This window comes from Cavia porcellus, unplaced genomic scaffold, assembly GCF_034190915.1.
Source record: "Cavia porcellus strain 051 isolate PalLab524CR breed Dunkin Hartley unplaced genomic scaffold, mCavPor4.1 scaffold_5, whole genome shotgun sequence".
Lineage (NCBI taxonomy): Eukaryota > Metazoa > Chordata > Mammalia > Rodentia > Caviidae > Cavia > Cavia porcellus.
The window spans coordinates 96727307-96749692 of record NW_026947488.1 but is presented as its reverse complement, the minus strand read 5'-3'; the positions used below and the strand labels follow the sequence as shown (position 1 = coordinate 96749692).

The 22386-nt window shown below is 41.2% G+C and overlaps 1 protein-coding gene across 7 annotated transcripts in view; it reads right to left on the bottom strand.

The window, feature by feature from the left end:
* The window catches only part of Arhgap24 (Rho GTPase activating protein 24), a 705487-nt gene that overhangs the window by 118268 nt on the left and 564833 nt on the right, over positions 1 to 22386 (bottom strand). Inside the window, exon 1 of one of the 7 annotated variants that reach the window (XM_013151975.3) lies at positions 15628 to 15922. The exons of 4 other annotated variants lie outside the window; for them this stretch is intronic. The gene's annotated coding sequence lies outside the window, so the exon portion shown is untranslated. 2 more of the 7 variants (XM_063249375.1, XM_013151976.3) reach the window with 2 other exon arrangements.

The window sequence follows — 22386 nt, the reverse complement described above, 5'->3', positions numbered from 1 at the left end:
TTTCTTGCTTAGTTACATATCTTCCCCTTTGACAATTTATTTCTCCATCACTACCTTAGTAATAAGAAAAACATATGACAAATTATAAAGGGATAGAAGAAAAAATGAAAAAGAGAATCACAAAAGGCTTTTGGTTAAATTATTGATGGGGAAGACCAGGAGCCATTTATGGTAACGGTTTGTTGATTATACAGTTTTTAAATATCTCGATGTAAAACTTTTGACTTTTATGGCTAGCCCCAGCTGGGCAATGTGAGGGCCCATGGATAGCAGTCAATGCTATGGCCGTGTTGATGCTAACCCTGGGTGCACTATGCGAACACCAAGGGAACCTTACCATACACCATCAGGTCGGGAGCGTCAGAGGAAGCAAAGCTCGGCGCACAGTTGGCAGAACGTGCCACTTGGTTCACACAAGCTCCCTGCCTCCTTCCTCATGCCAGCTGGCTGGCAGACCACATTCAACAAAAAAAGGAAGCTATGTTCTTTTTCCAGACAGCTGGCGATCCAGACCGCACAGGCGCTGTACAAACAATGTTGACTGATCTTGCCACAGCTGATTTGTATACAGTGTCTCCAGTCTGTTTCTCTCCTGGGCTGAACTCACCACCATGGAATAAATGAGTTGTTTTCTTTACTGCCCGGCATTTTAGACACCAGATTGAGGGGAAGTGGCAGTTTTGAAATGGCTCATCCATTTCATGGACCAGGAAGACTTCATTTATTGTCTTATAATAACAATGCTAAAAATGTTTTACATTGTTTCACGCTTAGACAGGAGAGTGATGGTGATGAGCCACTCTGATCTGTGGATGAAAATGCTAAGAAACAAGTGCAGGCATTTGCCCAGCACTGTTCGGGCAGAAAGTGGCAGATCAGGATTTGAACTTAGATACTCTGACTCTGGAACTTCCAAATCTTGAGGGAATGAAAAAGAGCCCGATCTGCAGACAGAGGGAACTTGGTCCTTAAATTCCCACCTAATCTCTACAAAATTTGATGGGAGGGCTGTGTGGGGGCAGAATCCCGGCTGCTCTGTCTCCAAGAAAATTCCTGAAATTTCCTATAGAGGGGCACACACACACCCTTTCATATCACTTACATCCATGCAGGAGCTCAACTGGCAAAATCTTTTTTATTATTCCATATGCAAATACTCTTTTACTAGTAGATGTTTGAAGTATACGGTGACATTCATGGTGGGGAGTTAGTACAATACGTAACACATCTCAGTTCCTAATTTGCAAATTCTCTCTCTCTCTTTCTGCCTCTGTTCTTTCTCCCTCTTTCCCTCTTTTCTCTCCTCTCCCCTCTCTCTTCTGTGTCTCTTCTTTCTCTCTCTTCTCTCTCTCATGCTTATTATTATCCATTCTTTATTTTGCTCTTTAAATTATTTATGTTTGAATTTCTCACACAATTCAAGAGAGACATATTGCTGCTTAATTTAATCTTTTTTTTTTCCCTTTATTTTTTACCTAGGACAAAGGGCTTGTGTGTGATGCTTGGGGTGCTGTGTACTACTTGGCAGGAACAGCATCAGTTATTATTTATATTGTTTAGCTTTCAAAACTCCTTGCTGTATCATTTTTGCAGGTTTTGCAGAAGAATTCCTCAGTGTCCTAGATCCTGAGGATGGCTAGACTTCTGCAACACCACGGAGTGAAATGTGTTCTCCAGAAGGTTTGTGCCCAGCTGCACTCGGAGAGGCAAGAAAGGTTCCTCACCACCTTTCCACCAGGCAAAAACTCAGTTTTACCTAGTTAATGTTCCTACAGATGTGCTGCACAGCTGTTTCCCATTTTGTTGGAAGGAAGCATTCTGGCAAAAGCTAACAAAAATAAACAAATTACTGCTATTAGCAAAAGCCAATGACAGTATTATCAAATACATAGATGGGATGAATATAAGCCAAGAGTTATTCTAAATAGGTTATAACCCTATAAAGTAAGTTCTATTGTTCCATGTTGTAGATGAGAGAAGTGAGGAGATTCATTGGTTTATCCAAGGTCTTGGTAATAAATGAATCTTGAAATATAAATAGCACTAACACTATATAGTTTCTGATAGTTAAGAAATTTCCTTTTAATACATTCTCTATGGTGCAATCATTAACTCAAGTTGAGGTCTCAACTTGAACCAGAGTGTGCTCACCTAAAAATATGCCTCGAAAGCTGTATGCTTATATTTTCCCATAAATAAACAAAATACAGAAAGGGAAAAAAAAAAAACAAAACAAGACTAAATGCTGTCAGATGCAAGCAACCTTGCTGCATTACGTAGCTCAGTTCTATTTCAGTTCTGCAGCTGTCTGCACACTTAAAACAATGACAAAGGATTGACCTGCTATCCTAGAAGCTGTGTCAAGGGGGACTCAGCCCAGCCCATCCAGAATTACAAGATAAGCCACGTACTTGGTGTTCCTTCAGGGAATTAATAGAGGTCGGTTAGAGGGAAATACTTCCCTTGTATCTGATCTTTGACCACAGAAAATTTGCCCGGCAAATACTAAAATATATTGCCAAGGAATACTTTCCAAGGACTTGACAGTACTTTCCCTATGATAACAGTTTCCTGATGGTTTCATTATGAGACACAATGTGTTTTTAATATAGAGACTACAGAGGAGTCACAGAGCCAGGTTCTACGGAACAGAAATAATCTCCTGAAATGGATCTCATTAGAAAAACAGCTAACATTAGGTATAAAATGGGACTGACATTTTTTTTTTTAAACATCTAGTAGTTTCTCTGGCAACTTTAGAAAAAGAAACTCAAAGGTGACACAACACCTAAGGTGATAAGTGCTCCATGTCGCCTAGTTGCATAACTGACGCACCTTTCCATCTGTTGTGCCCTTAGTCAGTGGTACTTTGGGATGGTCTTAGAGGATCTGCTGAGTAGGTGGCAGGACCCCAGGTTTTGGAACAATGGAAAGGCTGCTACCAACAAACTGAGCCAGGATACTAAGTAAGAAAAGAAGGTTGTGTTTTCATCTGCAGAAACTGTATTTCAGTTTCATCACAGTCCTTATCACTAAAAATATTTACATGGCAGAGGAGCTTCCTTTTCATATGCAAAACCAGCATCAGCAGGCTCCCTTCTGCTGAATACCTAATCTTGAATCATCTTAGATACACAGAAGTGGTGAGCTAGAAACCAACCAAACATCACAAATAATGCAGGGCAGACCAGGCTGTGGGGTGTGGGGAGGCCATGCATGCAGCTGCGGGGCTCAGCAGGTGGCTGAAGTCGCCCCAGAGCCCTCCAGCAGCTTCTCTCCTCTCCATGGCTTTATTCACACAGTTCAGAGCTTCAAGGTGGATTTCAACATGCAGCGCAAGGAATAAATAAATAAATAAAATGATCCCTTATAGCTTCTGGGAAAGTTGAATTTAGCACCTATTTTCTTAAGTTAAAGTTTATTTTAGCTTATTTTAGCTGGCGTTTTTTGCTTTTTGTGTTTCATTTTTTTTTTTCTCTGTTCTCTCCAGCCAAACAGTTTTTTCTCAGGGGCACTTGGTAGCTCCTAAGTGAACTGCGGTTGGAAGCATTTGTGTAGCATCTGTTTGGCCATCGGAGTAAATTATTTTAATCTGAAAACTGACAAATTGATGACCACACAAGGCAGCCTACATGTTTATCTCTAGTGATAAAGAAAATATGCAAGAATAAACAATGTTATTAGGGATTTTACCTTCGGTAGATAGTATTGATAAATGATGAAACTAGGTAAACTAGAAATTCTCTCCTATTACACAAATTTGAAGCTATTTCCTTTGTTTGTTTGTTTGTTTAGTTTTGTTTTGAGACAGACTTTTACTGTGTGGGTCAGAGTTGGCTCAAATTCACAGCAATCCTCCTGCGTCAACCTCTTGAGTGCTGAGATTACCACTGTGGATCACCAAGCCCCACCTTGTGGTTTCTTATTTGAGAAACACACCTTGACTCAAGGACTGGGTTTAGCAATATGTTTTAAAAATTGCTAATTTTAATGTCTCAGATAACTTGTGCATTTATTCTTATTGAATTTTTCCAGTTTCATTATAATTTCCAAACACAACGAGGGCAGCTATCATCTATAGTTCCTTGTTCCTATTGTTCAGTTTCTCCTTTCCTCTGGAATTAAGTAGATGCTAGATAGGTAGCAGATGTCACTGCAGGTAAGGAGCTGTTCCTGAAAATGCCATGGACCATGCTCAGGCAACAATGCCAGATTCAGAGTGCTCCTCAGAGCTGCAGATAGGTGACATCAGCAATGGACACAGGTGAAGACCTCAATGGAGATGAATGGGAAGAGCGGATGAACCACCCTCCAGGGGTTCCACAGGGATGCCAAAGAGCAGGGGCGTGGCCGAGCTACAAGGGGAAGGGCATGGGAGCAGTGTGCTTGGTTTGTATCCCAAGGCAAATATTCCTGAGACGGTCACTCTTTATGGAAGTTCCAGAATAACAGGGAAGGGATGTAGCAGATGTGCAGTGATGACTGTTTGTGCAACAACAGATTTCAAAAACATATTTTAAAGTAGCTACGTGGGACTTTTGGGGCTCGAACTCACCACCTCGGGCTTGTCAGGCAGGGGCTTATGATGCTGAGCTAATGCTTGGCCACTACGTGGGACTTTTAAAGATACATTCACAATGATTTCACATCTCTTCTGAGAGCCAATATCCCCAAAGATCAAGGACACAGGCGCTGAATTGGATTTGGGTTCTGCCCAAATAACTGCCGAGAGTTGACTTTGGAGGTTATTTTCCCTTTGTCTCAACTTTCTCAACCTTGCAACTTCCTTATCTGTCATTGACAGCGTTGCTGTGAGCATTAAGTATTTAAAAAGTAGAGAAACACTCAGGATGGCGGCCATTCTTTCTGTCCACTACAGGCACTCCATAAAGAATGCTGGCAGAAGGATAACCAGGATTTTCTAAGTCATTTTTTTTTTTTTTTTTTTTTACTGTGCAATATGAAGACCAAGCCTAAATGCTTATTTAGGAAACCAAACTAAATATAATTTTGACAGAAGATTGAAGTCATTTTTTCTAATTTTCAGCCAGAAATCTTCACTGTCATGTCGGGAAATATATCTACCCTGCTATCACGGAATGGCAGTTTGAATAAAATCAGAGCATGCTATGCTATACACTTGCTGACTGCCTGGATTTTAGGGGTGCAGGGCCCTGAGCATAACTGACTCTGGGGAGAATCTTGTGTCACTTGCTGCTGTATCCTGGAGACTGTGGCCTCTGCGTTCCTCTTGAGAAGACAAGTTTGTTCCTCTGTTATTGTAAGCATCTCCCCAGTGGACTCCAGGTCAAAGTTTAATCCAGTGTCTTCTGTTTTAAACCTTTTCCTTCCCATTTGCCTTCATGTAACCACAACTTCTGGCAAGACTGCATTTTCAGGGAAGCGCCAGGTCACAGGACAGGGAAGGCAGAGTTGAAGCAGGGCTTTGCCAAATGTTTCCATCACAAGAAGGCAACACCATGAGCTCAAATGCCCTCTCCCCATTTCTGGGAGGATATTTTTGTCTTGCTAGGCCATATTTTAGGGGTTCGACTGTAGGAGTCAGCTAGCTAAATTGATGAATATTGTAGACCAGTGTGAACTAACCAAAAGGACTCACACAAGTAAGCAAGCTAAGAGCAAAGAATTTGATCTCTCTCTCCCTAAGACGGTACTCGAGGTTCACACCAAAGGATAATCTACAGTATGGAGAACCAATAGTGACTGACACTGCACTCCTGTCACTACCTCCAGAGGTCCATATTACCTTTCCAAATGAATGGATGTGACACCTGAGTTAGGACAGTAGTCCACACTTGGTACATGCATATATATATTTACGGAGTCCCTGACACTAAGTATGGTTCATTTTGTTCTTGGCACATGATCCTGGAGCTTTGCTCAGTGAATGAGCTGGAACAGATATTCTCAGACTTTCAAAGCTAAAGACCTGGGGATCTAGCTGAAACGTGACCCTGACTCTGCAGAGGTACAGTGGAACTTGAGGCCCTCCTGTCCTAATTGCTCGGGTCCACCAGCCACACAAGTAACATGGTGCTCCTGTCCCTGAATTTTCATTATTATCACTTCTTCTGAGCTGGTTCCACGGGTTAACCCAGCCTTTCCCTCCTCCTAAAAGGCATGGTGAAGTCCTAATATTACCTCAGAAGGTTATCTTATTAGCTATAGGATATTTTCAGAGATTATCAAACTAAACTGAGGTCAATAGGATGTCCTTGACTTAAGAAGACTGGTGTCCTTATCCAAAAGGGAATTTTGGACACAGAGACAGCCATGCACAGAAGGAACACAACATTAGAGAAGCAGGAAAAGATAGCAGTCTACAGGATAAGACACTCCTGCACCTTCCAGGAGCTGAAAAAGGAAATTCAAGTGGACCTTTGCTTGGGCCATCAGAGCAGGCATCAGTGTGTCATGGCTTGGTTTTAGACTCCTGCCCTCTACGACTATGATACAGTGAATTTCTGATGTTTAAATCAATTCTTGGAACCTTGATACAGCAATCTTAGGAAGACAATGTACTAAGGGCTTTTCCAAGACACCTTTTCTCTCTTCTGATCTCCGACACAAATGGAAATGTTTGGTGCACTGCTAAGTTGGAGCCATCTGAAAATACAAAGACAGTGCCCAGCTGCAGAGAAGATAATAGCACAATGGTACTAACTCTGGGTCTTAGGTTTGCCTAAGACTAAAGCTAGGGTGATCCTAACACTGAAGGTGTTACCAAGGACAGGTTAAACTGCTCTGCGTACCCTGCTCCCACTTAATTCTATGTCTTCACATCCTTTGTATCCTTGTAAATCATTACTGGCCTTACTGATTGGTTTTCCTTTTAAAGCCATTTTCTACTCCTTTTTTGTTTTTAATCCCCCTCCATTGCCACCCTCCCACACCCCACCCCCATACCAGGGATCTAACTCATGACCTTATGATTGCCAGGCAGGGCTTGTACCACTGAGCTAAGTCCCCAGTCCTTTAGAGCCATTCTACAATGAAGGAAAACATTCTTTAAATCATATAACCCTAAGTTTTCTGGAAATACAGGTAATGAAAAAATAAACCTACTTAGATTTAATCGTAAGGATACAGGCAAAAATGAAATAAGTTCACCTCATTTGCTGGCTAAGGCAATGCTTTCTAGAAATAATACAGCAAACATGACTAGCAGGCTCAAGAAAAAAAATGATGCATGAGTTACCCAGTATTAGAGGCTTTTGCTTTAAAAAGAATAAAAACATGCTTATGGAACCCAAGAAAGTCCACAGGTGGTATCAGACTAACTACCCTTCTTGATAGGGTCCAGCCAAAGTTTAGTTCTCTCAGTGATTTGAAAGGAGGCTGGTTCCATTCCTCTGAGGCAGTTTAAAGTCAGGAGTGTGTTGGTTTTCTCCTACACGGGGAGTTACTGGCACTGCATGAGCAAGGACAGGGAATCAAAATATCCCGCGAAGGATGATAAATATGTGTCCCCTACCAAGTAGCAAAAGCACTGACCTCCCACATCCCACCCTGACGTTTTTCTGAGATTCACAGTATTTCCCATTTGTGCTTCTTGTTTACCCTTTGACTTCTACCAGGAACGTGCTGACCCCAGGGCTATGACTGACATGGCAGATGTGCCCTGCTCTGCACGTTCAAAGGATATTGGACCACAAAAAAGAAACACCAGGACAGTTAACCTGCCTGAATTCTATGACTGGTTGTTTCATTTTGGAAGGCAGAGGAGTGGAGTGTTACAGATACATCTCATATACACATAAATTTCTGGTGTAACATCTTGGAGGATTTTTTAAAAATATTTTATGCAATATTCCATGTTCCTCATGACTGTCACCGCTCTATTCTTTCACTTACTCATCCATCAAATATAAGTCAGCACCTGTTAAGATCAGGGTACCATAGTGGGCCCTGTGGCAGGGTGTATAAAAGACTACAAGATCTCCATTCTGTGGTCATCAGATTTACCTCCCTTTCTATCCCACTACTTGGTGTCTTGCTCTCTCTGGTGACTTTCTCTCAACTTTACCCTTCCATCTACTCTAGAAAACACTCATTCACAAGACTCAGTGATTTTATGTCTTAAAATATTGCCACTGACAACTTACTCTTTTGACTATTTCTTCAAGTAGAGACAAATCTGTATACAAATTGTATTACCTGATTTTATAGACATGAAACTAAGTTGTGAAAGATTAAATGACTTCCCCATGGTGAACTCATTTAAGAATTTCAAATCAGGTTTGGCTGACCCTGTTGCCTGTTTTCTTAACTAATACAAATATTCCCAATGGTGAAAATCACCCTCTGCAACTGCCAGAGAAGTTTAAACATTCTACTTTACAAATTTTACCTTGGACACATTCGGCTTTTATGCCCAGGACTTTGACCAAATTTGTCATTACTCTTTGAAAAAGCTAGTTGTACCTTCCAAGTTTCTATTAAGAATACATTTTGAAACGTTAAAGAGCTTTTCTGGCTTTCTTAGCTAATACAAAACCTCAAGGCAGAAATTTCACATCCAGCTGGAGAGCCCTCTGTGACTTCTGGGGGAGCCTGGGGCCTGCTGACATTCTTTGCCTTACTTTGTCACTGGGAACTGCACATCGCTTTACACACCTGTCAGCCCAGGGATCTTGGCGTGAATGACAAAAGTGTTTCTTTATCCAGGTGGAAGGATGGTGTGAGACAGTATGGGAGGTCAGCGGAGGAAACTGGAGGTCATTTCAGGGTAAAGAAGTTAACTGTAACTAATGGAAAAGAAACCTGTACAGGTGCCAAACAAAACTTCTTTCCAACTGAACCCCCCTGCTCCTCACCAATCGCACTGTCTCAGTCTCTTCTGGGATCCACTCGGGCTGCTGTAAGACAGGCCCTGGGCATCTACCAGCACCCGACCCCCCCTCCACACCAGTGGGATGGCAGACCAGCCTGCCGCAGATGCCAGAGAGAAGGCGCTGCTTTGAGGCCTCAATCAAAGGTCAGGGTTACGAATTGGAAAGAGCAAGAAATTGGGTGATGTATTTTACCTAGCACTTGTTTGGTCCCAGTACAAGACACAGGCATTCCCTTTAAAAGTCAGAAGGAAATCTGGGACTTACCCATTTCTTGGGAAAATGAGATACTGAATTGATGGCACACAGAAAGGGCCACTGCTGACCCCTCCTCCCTGCTGTGATGATTGTAAAGACTGTCACTAAGCCAGGGTCCCTGTCACGTAGCAGGATGCCTTCTCACCTTTCTCCTGGCTGTTTAGGGACATGGGTTACCCCTTACTATATGCAAACAGACACATTAAAAGTTTTCTGAACACGCTTTGGATTTTATAATGTATGTTGTCAATCACGTCTACATCTTTTTGTGAATTTTTTTTCCTTTTACAGGTGAATACCTAATTGTCCCAATACCAGTATCTCTTACTGGCTCATTTATTCTGCCTGTATGGTATGGAAGTTCCACATTTCACACACTAAATCCTTGTGGAAAATTCCAATAACTGGGATGGAAAAACTAAATAGAGAAAGTGAAAAATTCCATTTCAGTTAAAACACCATATGTATGATTTTCCTTTCTTAAATGTCTAGCAGTAAGATAGAGAAATATAAAGGGAATGCTCACACTTTACGAGAAGTCTTCTTCTTGGATTATACATTATTTTAGCAAACGTTCTTCTGTTCTACACTCTAAGTTAATTATCCTATTCTGTTGTTTGAAAGTTCTTTGATACTCATGTGTATTGTTGCTTATTTGAAAAGCAGGAAAATTACTAATGACAGTTTCACCAGGTCAGCTGAAAACCAAGTTGTTTTCAATTTACGTATGTTCCTAGACACATTTTATGTTTGCTAATACAGCATGACAGGTCACGGATTTTTTTTAAGTAATATGAGATCCAGCTCATATTAGAATAATTAAAATAATTAAGTATTGTTAAAATAATCAGCATTATTTTACTCCTCTTTTAAAATGTCTTTTTACAAAAATGAGACTAAACACAATGCAAATGTCTGTTGGGGAATCTGTGGAAAATTGCGTCAATTAGTTTGGTTAACTAATTCTCTTATTTGTTCATTTTACAACTGTTTATTAAGAGTCATGCGCCAAAAGATGGTCCCAACCAAAGCTGAGTGGTATCTACAAAGAAACTATTCTTCTACCAGGTTTTGCCCAGTCAGTGTGTTAAAAGAACCTTATGTGGAAGCATTTTATTGTCTGGCTCTAAATGAAATAATTAAGCAGTTGTACAAGGCAAGTGAATATACCATGTTCCTTCAATAATAGCATTCCCTTCTTTTCAAGTCTTTTGCTGCTTTACAGTATTGGATTTAAGAACCAAAACCAAATGAAAGCCTTCTTTGGGGTTTGCTTAGAGCAATTAGGGTGGCCTCTCAGGAGGCTGCTGCCTGTGCCTGCCTACCTAGGGCACTGGGTAGCCCACTCCTGTTTTAGTGTGTTAGTCTGTAACACTGTTGTACCTTTTTCTATTCTCTCCCTCTGATGCTATGCCTTCGGGGACTTTGTGACTCTAGAGAGACAGTTATTGTTATGGAAAGGACAATAGATCAGATAATTGCCAATGAAAAATAGTTTGTCATGCTCAAGTTCCCTAGAGAAAGGGGCTTCCCTGCCACATGGAGACCAGGAAGAAACCCCAGGGTCTGTCACGACCAGGGACCTGGGGGGAACGTGGGCCAGAGCCTTGTTCTCACCAAGAGGCAGCCTGTATCTACAGGGAGCAAATGGGCTGCAGCCCTGCCCTTCAAACACAAACCGACCTGTGCAGAGCATGCGGTGCAGCTCTTAGGCGGTCCCGTTCTGGCTCACCATCCATCTGCCCCACTCACCCAGGACCAGACACCAGTCAGTTAAGAGCACAGCAAACCCCAGAGTCACTGAATTTATATAAACTGAGCTGGAATTCAGTACCCCACTTCCTTTGTTCTTTCTTGTGGAAGACACAGAAGGCTTTTGCCTGTGTCCCTCAACCCCCTGGCCACCACAGGCCCCAGGGTTTCTTCATGGTCCCTGTGTGGTAGGGAAGTCCCTTTCTCTCGGGAACTTAGAGCGACAAACTATTTTTCTCTGGTAATTATCTGATTTGTTGCCTTTATGATAGCTGAATAACAACACCTACATTTGAAAACATAGTTTCTACATTAGTTTGGAATGAAAGATATTTTCTTATAATTACAATACAATCCCATCGAAGCTACTGATACCTCATTTCACTACAGCGTCTTTTATAATTTATCATCAAAATACTTAAAGCCTGGTGAAATTTAAGCTGTGTCATTGGAAGAAAGCATCTAAAGACTCTTATTGATTTTAAAATATTAGAATAAATTCTTGAAAATTTCCCTTCAGTTGAATGTGCCTACTATAGGAAACACTGCAATGATTTTCCTATTGATGACAATGTGCCTATTAGTTATATTTGGAATTTGAAATCATATTGTCTTACTGATAATTTGACTATCTCATTAATCAGAATTTATTGGCTATCAAAATGTACAGTTTACATTTAATTGATTATTTGCCTTATAAAAAATTACTGAGGGCAAGTCTGGAACCAGTGCTAAGCATAGGCCACGGCCGGCCTGGAACAGGCAGCCCCCAGCCTCTCCCCATGAGTCAGCACCATTTGCAGACTGGGGGTAGAGAGAACAAGGCTACATCAGCAAGCAAGCTGGCCTGGGAACCAGCGCCACATGCAGTCCACCACAAACTGGACAGACAGACCCCCGCGTTTTCTGGCATGCAGGTTGGAAAACAAGAAATACCAACCCCCATCTCTCCCTCACCTGCCTGCTATAAGTGACCAGCTTATCTGGAAAACACAGGCTGTGATGATAGCTATGGAGTGAAATGCAATTGGATGCCTGTGGTGTTTGGTGTTTCACTGACACTGCAGATCTAGCGCCAGGGGTCTGATCATAGGTTCAGAGGATAGGGGTACACAGTGTGGCACCTGGGGGGATCTCCTGAGGGCTGCAGCCATTGTTGATTCCCTGTGATCTTGTTTTGAGATCCTATATCATTTCCATTGTTTTGTTAGGTTGTGTTTAATTCTCTGGTTGTGTTTGATAACCTCAAATTTGATGGCAGGAGCAGCTATTTCAGAGATAGCTTTAGTCCTTTATTGCATTCATTGTTTTGTTTCTATTATTTCTATTCTATTCTGTTCTGTTGGACTTTTACTATTTTTGAAGTTATCTGCAGCTATTCTGAAGACTTCCAAAGGCATTATGGTAACTATTGTTGATTTTGTAATGTTTTGAAGTTTGTATCTTTTATACTGGTTTGCTTTGATTGGTTTTATTCTGTTATATCCTCTTTAAAATAAAAAAAAAATTAATTAAAGCAAGAGGTGGCTATTTTTGAAGACTTTCATGGTATAAACAATGTGTTTTTTAAGGGAATTATATTGAGTATGACACAAGATATATATTCCTAGTTCCCAGATCCAAACTCTGAAATGCTACAGAATCTGGAAGTTTTTGAGTATTGCCCAGATACCACAAAAGCAAAACTCCACATCTGACCTCATGTGACAGGTCACAGTCAAAATGCAGGTGCTCTAACACACACATAAAATTGCCTACAGGCACACAGTGCCTAGGAAACATAAAAGAACTCCAGGTTCAGGCTGGGTCCTATATCCAAACTACCTCATTCCAGTATGTGTAGTGCAAGGACTTGGAATGATGCATTTGAGAAAACCACTTTGATAGGTGCCTCCTGAGCTGGCCAGTGATCCCAATCCAGTACATCTTCCGGCAAGCAGACCCTGACCTTCATTTTCTTAGCTGACACAGCAAGTTCAAGCTAAACGAAGCACACCATGTAGCCAGGCTTCAGAGACCCGTCTAGAATGGACAGTCACCTTGCACTGTCGGGTCCTACTCCTGCCCATACCTATCAGGACACCTAGGCACAGAACAGAAACACCGTGTGTCCTATCTCCCACCTTCCTTCTCTCCAAGGAAGGCCTTTCTCAAGAAGTCTAAATGTCACAGTTAAAAGTTGCAAGGTCTCATTACATGGTCTGAATTCACGTTTCTTTGGAAATAGAATAGAACTCAGTGGCTAAAGTGAAATGGGGACAGTATTATAAGGCATCTTCATACACTGAAAATCATAGTTCATCTCAGATTATCAAAAATCTGAGAAAGTAGAACTCAATTAGTATGTCGAAAGAATTCATGCTGATTTCCAAGCCTACGAAACAGTCATTGTCTGCTTGGGCACATGTTGCCTCTTTTCACCACTAACTGTCCCATTTCCTATGCAGACAGTGGGCAGTGAGCACTTGAGCAGGTGATGCTCTCCTGGTGATAGGTGACACTCATACCTACTTCCTTGCCTGGAGTGTAGAAACACAGTAGAGGTCAAAGCAAAGAAGGTGCAATAAATTAAGGCTTTACTACGTTTAAAGTTTGGAATAAAATGATAAAAGTTGAAAGAAGACAAGAAGCAAAGATATGGTGTGTTTAGAAGTTTAGACATTTTAGCAAATTAGAGACACTTATCTAACATACAGTGAAGGTTAATCTTTTCCCTTAACCAGGGAAGCTTAATGGCAGAGAAGTAAATGTGTTTGAACACAAGGCCATGGGCTTTTAGGTCACACTGCTAATCTCTAAACCTCCTAAACCTCTTTGCATGTGGAAGTAAGCTAGTTATCTAATGGATAAACACAGGTTACTATTTAAAGCTTTTTGTGCTGTTTACACTGGGAATGATTTACCCAAGAGGTCACTAACTTTCTGATCTTTCTGCACGGGACATGACCATGGGTACACAAGGACCAGGTCCCAACATACTCTTGGGACTGAAATCATTACAAAGACACGCTACTCTTTTGTTTAGAAAACAGTGACAAGCAGTCTCCCCGCACATCTTTGTCATGGTAACACAACCATGGTCAATATTTAAGAAGTAGTAACCAAATTTCAGATAGCAACTGTGGAAAAGTCAAAGTCATCCAGATTCCAACATGGAAGTGGCAACCAGTGATCTTTGGTTCACTTTCAGTGTCACATCTGTGAAACGAAGCTTGTATGCTTCTAAACTGACATAGAAACCAGGACAGCATCGGCCAGGGGCTTTCTGCTCTGCCCTGGGACCTTCGCAGTCTGCATGTTCATAGAAACAGTTTAGAGTATTAGAATTTTTGTTCCAAGTTGACATGGGAAAGTAGTGTAGCTCATATTGATCTTGTGGCCAATTGTTAATTTTAAATTATTTTAATGTTTACTGCATTTTAATAAAATTTACTCTATAAATATTCCACATCTAACAACATAAGGAGCAATTATAAGGTACTGGTTTTCTTTTACTTTCATTAATCTCAGCAACAGAATTCAACTTAATTAAGACTGACAAGTATGTTCCACAAGTTGACAGCATGTTTTATTAAGAATTCTTGCTCTTGGCTTCATTTTTGCTGACTCTGAATTTCCCTAAGTGTGCTATTGTTCTTTCATTAGACATAAAAATTTGGCGATCTGGAGCAATTTCCAATGTTCCCTCATAATTATTCTGCATTTCCATGTCCTCTTTTTGCTCGATTTAAAACTTAAAAGTTTTTCATTTTCATATCTTTTCTATGCAATGTCAAAATTTCTATCTTCTGCATTTTCTAGAATATATATTTTGTGAATAGAAATTTAAAAAAAGAAAGAAATCTTCTGTGGATTTAGTTATCATTAAACAGTATACCTCCCATATGAATTTTTAGCTTTGCCTGCATGGCTAACACACAACACAGCTGGGGACTGTGGTCCCTTTGCTTATTCTGAGCCTAGTTCTGATCTACACAGTACACACTCACATGTCGCACCAGGGTCACACAGGCTTACACAGTGGTTCTTTTGTCTTACATACACACACACACACACACACACACACACAAACACACACACACACACACCAAGTGTGACATTACATAAATCAAATATGCTGAACAAAAGCACCATAGTTTGGTTACATCCAGTATCAGTACATCACAAGATAGCATGTTTTGCTTCTCAAACAGTTGTTTTAAAATCACACACACACACACATACACACACACACACTGTCACACACACACACCCACACACACGGCCAAGTAGAGGCTTTCCTGTTGGCGAGGAAATACTCAGGAAACTCCAAATCACTTCCCTTTTCTGATCAGACCCCAATGCTCTCGACTCTCCCTTTCCAAAGTTTCCACAACTCACATGTGGTTGAATACACACCAGCAAGTACTGAAAACAAGCAGCAACCCAGACCACGAACGGCAGAGGCAGTTTTCACACGCCCTCCAGTCAGTCTGGAATTCTGAATGTGAACAGCTATATCCGCTGGCAGCAGCACTAATGAAAGAATCCCAGAGACAGTCGTGATCGAGTTTCAGTGTGGACAGAGAGCTCTAAGCCCAATCTCTCGTCTCCGTTTGGACTACGCAGAGCACTGAGGCGACAGTGACAGAAACTATGGTGCACAGGAAACCTCGCATTGCTCAATCCTGAGCCCACAGTCACACACTGATCCCCACAAGTCCGACACAAAAGCAATACCCGGCAGCACATCTCAGGCTAGGAAAAAGTCGCGGCTGGCTCTCACCTGGCACAAATGCACACTTCAGTGGTCAGTGACAAACCCCGGCTGGGAGACAGAGCAGCTGCTCTGTGCTGGGCGGCTCAGAGTACATTAAAGCAGGCTCCAGCCCCACTCCGGGTTTGCTCTGCTGTTTCTCCCATGACTCCATCACCCAGGAATGGAAACCACCGCTCTTCCCAGCACAGTGGCGTCCAGCTCCCTGGCCCAGGTGCACACGCTGAGCCCTGCAAGGTCACCACAAGGTGAACACCAGCAAAAAGAACGTGTGGGGAAGAGGAGGGACTGCCGAGAAGAGACCCTAAACTCCGGACACCTTGCATTTCAGGAGAATCTGAGCACCATAAATCAGAGCGGGGACAATAGGAGGTCAGAGAGGCAGTAAATCCTAGAATCTCAGATGGCACAGAGCCAGTCAGCTAACCGGGGGCATTCTGAAATAATAATCTCTGTCTCTTACTCTGTCTCTCTCTCTTTCATTCCATGTTTCTTCCCCTTTCTGCTCCTTTATCTCTCTTCCTCTCTTCTATACACACACACACACACATACACACACACACACACACACACACACACACAAACACATGCACACACAGAGTCAGACTTCAACTTTTCTATACTACGTGATCAGACATTTTTAGGTGAAAAACCTTGAAGAAGCAGCTTATGAGGTATTGGTGAAACCAAAATAGTTTCTTTAAGGGTGACACATTTCCTGGTTCATAAACCATCTCATATTAATTAAGTCTGGGGTTCAGTGTACATAAAAGAATAATGTAAACAACTCCCGGATTAAAGAACTAGTGGACATGTAGCTGTCTCGGAGCCAGCTGACAGAACCAATTAAAACTCCCCATAAAACCTCCTGCCACCCTCCTCAGGACTGGTCTTGACTGTGCACACATTTTAACTTGAGCTGTTTGAGAAGGCACAAGTTATGTGGCACAGTCACTTCGTACACACACATGAGACATACGCAAATGTGTGCGTAACTGTGCCCCTGGAGAGTGAGTGTCTCTCACTTTTCTTTGCTCAGATGTTGATATTCTTCTCTGAAGAGAGAAAGCAAATATGTGTTTATGAAACATTATTTTTTTCTCAGCTATATATGTTTCCTTACAGACAAATCAGTATTTACTGATTGGCAGCCTCTTTCTTTTCTCCTCCTTCACCCTTACCAGTGGTCCCCAGCAACTTATTTAACCTCCTATGCAGAATTTTGTGATCCACAGAACAGAGCTGGTGGCAGCATCTGCCCTGCCTATTTCCTGGGCTGAGTATTGTGAGGGTACAATGAACAACGCACAGGGCAGAATGCCCTGTCCACTGGAGAGGTTGGAAAAAACATTCTTTCCTCGCTTTGAGTGCCAGGTCGGCCGGTAGAGGGACCCATGAATCCTTTCTGTGCTCTCAGGGAGGACTCTGAGACCACTCAGGAGTGCTGGTGTCAAGTGGGCTATAAATAAGCTTCAGATTTTATTGACCTGCTGTCTTCTTTGGCTAGGTTGATGGCAGCCACCACATGGCAACGTGAACTCTGTCTAGCTTGCAGGGGAAACGAGATGGTTGAGAATCTGACAGAAAATGCTTTCCCATGTGACTGGCCTCACAAGTAGCTGGGCATCCTGGTGAGTGCCAGGGTTTCAGGGGTTGGGTAGAGGATTAATGAAGGGGAAGGGTTAGAGATGGAGTGCCAGGTTCAGTCCTGAGCTAACTCAGTAACAAATGCATCAGGGGACTCATGCTAACGTTCCTAATTACTGGTGCATTATTTAGAGGTGAGGCTGTGGGACAGGAAAGAATAGGGGAAGGAGACAGGAGGCAGCAGGAAGAGAACCAACAGTGTGACCACACATGTGCGCCTTAGGAGACATGCGGAGCTGACAACCGCAGGAAGCCCATCTCAGGTAATCCTCACAATTATCCTATGAGGTAGCTGTATTATCTTCATTTTAGAGATGACAATAATTAGCCTGTACCCTGTTGAACAGTGAGTGGGGGAGTCTGTTATCACAAAGCTTGCATGGTCTAGAATCCTACATTCTGGGTAAACTAGTAGACTTACAACTTTCTTAGAGAAAGGAAGCAGTGCTTGTATTTTATGCAGTGAGAACAGTGAAGACAAGAATACAAACTAGTAATAAAATTTCTTGTAAGTATTTACCAGGCAAGTTCACTTTTAAAAGAAGAATTTAGAGATTATTAGAAAAAAACATATTTCAAATTTTTAAACAATGAACGTGTTGGAAATTGTAGAGCAGAAAACAATTTTTTTCATTATGTGCCAATATTTCTTTCTAAAAATTGGGTCCTGCCTGCCTTCAAAGAAATGTGTTCAGAGATCTTTATGGTAGAATACTAGTCCGTTTTTTGAAATAAAACCAATGCAATATTTCATTTAAATTTGCTTCAATGATCAGACCTTGAGGAATACCCTAAAAGGAATCAAGGCCATCTTTTGGCCTTAAGTATAAACAGAAGGCTTCTCCCAACTGCAGTTTGGGGTACAGAATTAGAATCACAGTGCTGCAGTCCACCAGGTCTGGGGACACCTATACACTGCAACGCTCTTTCTGCCACTTTCATTTGAAAACTGGAGATAAGAGTTTGACCTGCAGCCCACTGTGGCATCTGTTTCCGCTCCACTCTTGAGGCCTCTTGAAGCCTCTTTCCTGCAGGAGAAATGCGCAAGTTTGTATCTCAAGTCAGCAGCGGCATCCAACCAACTTCTCCAGGCAGGCCAGTTGCTTCTGCCTTCGGCGTCTTTCCAGACAGGCACAGCCTTCTCTGAGATGCCTCTGTCTGACTGCACCTTGTCTCTGCTTTTAAAACTCTCACTGGGAAATGTACACCCAAAATCTACCTCGGACAAGACTTTCCATTCACCCCCAAAAGAGTCTTAGAAAACTGTAAATTTGAAGCCTTATTTAGAAGCCACATTTGTGGGTTAGATATTTTTACTATAAAGAGAAAGGAAAACCTTGTACTACCTAGGCCACAGCCCAAGGTAGTAAATCAAAATATAGCAGAGAATAAAAAAAGAATACATGCAGGTACTTTGAATCTCAAATTTTTTAAACTTAAATCCTGAGTTAAAATGCACATGCACACACAGAGCATTAACAGCATCCTAAGTAACCAGTTTGTCCACGTAAAAGAAGGTGAGGAACCAAGATCAGCTATTTGGTGTTTTCTGCTTTGCTACTTTAGCTTAGAATATGTACACTTGTATCTCACTGTAATCTAGTTATTATAGTGACCTCACATTAAACTAAAATCTTTTTTGAAAAATTTAATACGTTAAGAAGCAAGTCTATGTTGACCTAGTAACATATGACAAAGTGAAAAAGTGAATTTCTCATTCCAAATCCATTTTATGTAGAATAAAGGATGAGAAAACAATCATAGCTGGGATAATTTTAAAAAGTAGAAACGATTCCAGTGATCTCTCAACAAAATAATAACTACCTTTGAAGCTTTATTTAGTTCATAGTTTGGAAATGCTGAAAATGGACACAGACTTGGCATTTCCTGCAGATTACCTGACTGCTCCGTGGTGCATTCTGTTCCCCTATACTACAGCTCGTGGCTGCTATGTGTAATTACCAAAGCAGAGAAGTAATTACACGATGCTCCTACCTTTCTTGGCTTCAGAGTGTTGCCTGTTTTCTCTTAGATTTGAGATGCTGATTTCAAAATCGTAGCTTAAAAGGAAACTTGTGTTGGAATTTGAAAATATGAAGAGGTAGTTCAGCACCCTGGGTGTGGCACCCTGGAGAGTGGCAATGAAGAGGCTTTGGGTTTTAGTCTGGTTCTTGGGACCTTCTAGGGTAGCATTTATGTGACACACCTGGAGCCTTCAGCATCGTCACCCTTGCGGTGCAATCAGGATCACAGATGAAGAGGATGGAGTCGCTTTAGTTTGCAAATTTAGGAGAAGAAATATTTGCCTGGCACCTTTTCCCTGCTGCTCGCTTCCTCCTCCCACTTGTCTCCCTTTTATTGGGGCCTCAGGAACCACATCACAGGCTGGTATCTATCAGCCAGGGAGCACAGAGTTTTGCTGAAACACTGAAAGTCTGAAAGCCACTTAAGCAATAGTTAAAAGTAATGGGAAACACGCACACGGTTAGATTTCAACCACTGTGTGCAGACGTCTCCAGGCAATCTGTGAAGACTCAACCAGGCACTGTAGAGGAAACACAGTGCTCCTTGCCTTCGAATAGGGCTAAGAAACTCATTCCGATGTGTAAATATCATCAGCTGACAGGCATTTAGCACATTAAAACTACCAAGCCACACAGCTCAGCAGCATGGGACCGCTGAAGTCTCTGCTGTCCACCCTCGTGAACACCTGGCTGACCGGAACCAGGATACCCTGTGACCAGGTTCTCAGCGAGAACCACGCCATGTCAGCAGTCCAGGAAAAGATCAGGCTGCAAGCAGATACCACCAAATATGTGCCAATCCTTGTATCATCACAACAGAAGAGTTGTAGGGTGACAAACCATAAAATGCGAATCATTGGTAGATAAAACCAATGAAAGGAATGCTTGCAAGCAATGATAGTCTTCTGCATTTTTACACATGATTTTGATATTTTTTCTAGGTGCAAAAGATACATCTCTTACTGCTTTTTTCCACTGTAAGATGGGGAGAACCACTGGTTTGCTTTAGCACATAATTCAGAGAGGCCTCCTCTCTAATAGCAATGTAAGTTTGCTGGGGGCCAAACAGGACACACAAGGAGAGATCACCCTGCAGATGCTCGGAGAACCTTACTAGCACTTTGGTTTGTACATATATCTTCCCGAGCTAACCAGGAGCCAGCAGAGGACTTAAGATTACAAAAATAAACAAGCATCAGCCTTAATTAATTAAGTACAAGAATCATATATATGTATATGTATCTTGGAATCAGAAGAATTGAATCCAAGTCTTGCGATCAGTGAGAATATCTAGATGACATTGTCACTAATATTCATTCACGCACCTGCTATAGTGAAATAACATTTGAAAGACTGGAAAAGTAGCCAAACCAAATCCACACAAATGGATCATTTTATTGTTCAATAGTTAAGTTATAGCCATAGATTTCCTTTCCAAAAGGCAATAAATTTTGCTAACATGTTTATGTGGAGAAGAAACTTCATTAGCTGAGCTATATTTCAAAAAAATATTAGTACTTTAAACAAGGTTAACACACAAATGAAATTGGGGATTCAGAATATTCTGATATCACTGAGCTTCGGGTTCAAAAGCAAAAACCAAACGACATTTTAAAAACAGCAATATCTACTAAAGACAAATTGTCTTAAGAGAAACAAAATATTTTGTTTGGCACATAGCTAAAGAAAAGTATATGTTTTCATTATTTGCAGTCTTTAATTCACATAGTTATAACTTTACTTATTTATAGAGGCAGAATAAAGTCAAAACATACTTAAATTTTTTATGGAATGAGCTAATATATTTTTACTAAATTTCATACAGGTTGATGAAATACTAGAAAACTTGTGACTTATGCACTATTATAATAGCTAAAATGTGTCTTACAGATTATTTATATTGAGAAAAAAAGACAATACTGTCTTTCAGTTTAACCTCTTCAATGGAAAATCACATTGTGCTACCCGTGTAAAAATTAGTAATTTATCACTGGGACAAGTTTCTGTTTACATTTAAAGATTTTAGTGTTTTTAAAAAACAAACACTTCATCACTTATATAGTATGTGTATCTCTCTCTATACATAACTCTTCTGTGTGTGTGCACGCATGTTTAGTACAGTCTGTACTCACAGGTAGAGATTCACGTGGTTGTAGTCATACACCACATACAAGCCCTGTATTTACTACTGTGCTTAGAACACCTTATGCACATTTTCCTTATAGCTTCAATCTTCAAACAAAATAATATAGAACATTTTATAAGCTGTAAAATAGATGAAACTGCTACATTGTAATATTATTTTTTAATATGATGCAACTTAACTGATGTGCTTCCTTCTTTTGAGACACAACTTCAGTTGTTTCCAGTTGCTTTGATAAAATTACCTTATTTCGCTAGGAACTTTTCTACTTTTCAGTGGATTTCCTTTTCCAAGGGTCTTTTAGAATAAGGTCATAGTGAAACCAGATCACTGGGTCATGATAGGATTGGAAAGAAGTATGAAATATAAATGACCTTTAAGAATGCGGGGAGAGACCCCCGACCCACCGGGGTCCGGCATAGTCCCCGGGGGCTGGCAATCTCTCCCTCGGACACGTGGAGTGGGGGCATACATGTAGCTTAGTTTGGGGTGGAGCCTAGGGGGCATTACTGATGTGCAGGTAGCCCACTGGTATTCATTTCCTGCCAAAGTAAATTCATAGGAGTGGGGAAGATGGAGCTCCTTGGTTCTGCCTCCAAGGCTTTACCGGCCACCTTGCCTGGCCTAGGGCAAGATTCTTTCAGGTCAAAAATCTGTTCTTACTGAGAACATTGTCGGTGGGTGGAAAAAAATCAGTTTTAAAGCATCTGATGAAGGTGAGCATACAAACGTGAAATTTTACAATTAATTGTAACAGATTCTGTTGAACTGTTTAACCTGTGTACCATTTTTTTTTTTTTTTTTTGTGCTATGGGTCCAAATATGTGCAAATTTTGGACTTACACTTATTTTTATGTCTAAAATAAGGATTTGCCTTTATCCCACTAAAGCTTTTAAATGAAATTGATGATATTCTCGTAAACGCCATTCCATTTCTCCCTGGTGATAAGTTCT